Below are 1,555 nucleotides of genomic sequence, written 5' to 3'. Positions count from 1 at the left end.
ATCAGGTTTCGACCAGATGAGTTTGCTAGTCAATGAATCTAATGTACTTATATCTTTCATTCTAACGTTAAAATAGAATAATCATATCTTCAAATTCACTCAAGCGCATAATATTTCTTTAATATTGCGCAGATCTTTAAAAGCACCTGTTTCGGAAAAATATTTTAACCACAAAATAAGGCTCTTCCCTACTTTTATTGATATGTGTTCTACAGTGTCGCTGTACTCTGAGCTTCTTAGAAAAGGCGTATGGCTCAAGCAGACTTGACCAATCTGGTAACCTTTTAATAGCTGTGTTTGAACAATGATTGTGAAGGATTGCATATTCAGTGTTGCTGACTAGAATTCAGTATCATCCTAGTTCTATAATGAATCCAAAAATGAAATATCTATAGTGATAGCTGTTAGGTCTTATGTATGTTATTTATCCATAATAGACTGGATTGAGATTGGCCGATAAACTTTTTACCAACAAAAGACAGCTACATGCATATTTATTCTTTAAAATTCATAGGACTTTGACAGAGCCCCCGCGTAGCTGGCAGCTTTGAAAATTTGCTTATTCTTTGTTGCATCATAGTTTTTTGGAAGCAAAACAACTGTTTGGCTTCTATGGAAAGAGAGTGATGATCATATGCTTATCATTTTTCCTCTCTAAAATTGATGCTTTGGTGATGACATAAAATAGCCGGCCCAAGGGCCATGGAACGCCATATGAATGGCCGGGCACGCTGAGGCTAAGAGGACAACTCGGTCTTGTTAGCTACTACTTGCAATTCAGCATCATACTACAAGCAACTCAGCATTATTATACTGCTAGCAACTCAGACAGACTTGTGCTAGGTTGAGGCAAGGGGAGACCGTACTGACCCTCGACACAAACTAAAAATATGGCTAGCTGGTCATTGGCCGGTAAGAACAGCCAGGCTAGCCGCTGAGCGAGCAGATAAAAAACCGACTTGCTTTCCAGTTGGCATATGTTTAAAAAACAGACCTGCTACTGAGCTGGCAGATGAAAGACTGACCTTTTGCCAGACAGGCACATGAAAACCGACCTACGACCAAGCCAACATTAAACAAACTTGCCACTGCATTAAAAGTGGTAGACCGCCTCTGAAGCTTTGCGAGGCTTCTCACATATTGGAAGCAAGCACGGAGACAGGGATCATTTGGCCGAAGTGCTAGATAGGTTGATGAGGGCACCAGAGCCTGGGCCAAAGCCCACTAGTTCAAGTTATATCATTATATACAAGCTCAGCAGACATGAAGTATGCTAAAAGATGCTGCTGAGGTAAGAAGTAAAAGACGCAGCTAAGGCTAGTTGCTGATCAGAGGCAGGCAAGCAGCTGCATTTCAGAAAAGCGCTAAAAAGAAGATGAAGAACTGCAGACAGGCCAACCAAATAAAATTCGTCTTTGCCGTGTTAAGGGCTCAGTTCAACTTTTTTCTTAGAAGGCCCAATTAAACTGAGTACATTAAGGAGGGTTGCACAAACCACCCTCCAGGATTATGGCTTTTAAGTGAAGTAGCCAGTTTGAGTCGCATACAGCGACCT

This window comes from Watersipora subatra, chromosome 5 (genome assembly GCF_963576615.1).
Source record: "Watersipora subatra chromosome 5, tzWatSuba1.1, whole genome shotgun sequence".
Lineage (NCBI taxonomy): Eukaryota > Metazoa > Bryozoa > Gymnolaemata > Cheilostomatida > Watersiporidae > Watersipora > Watersipora subatra.
Note: the sequence above shows the minus strand (reverse complement) of the source record.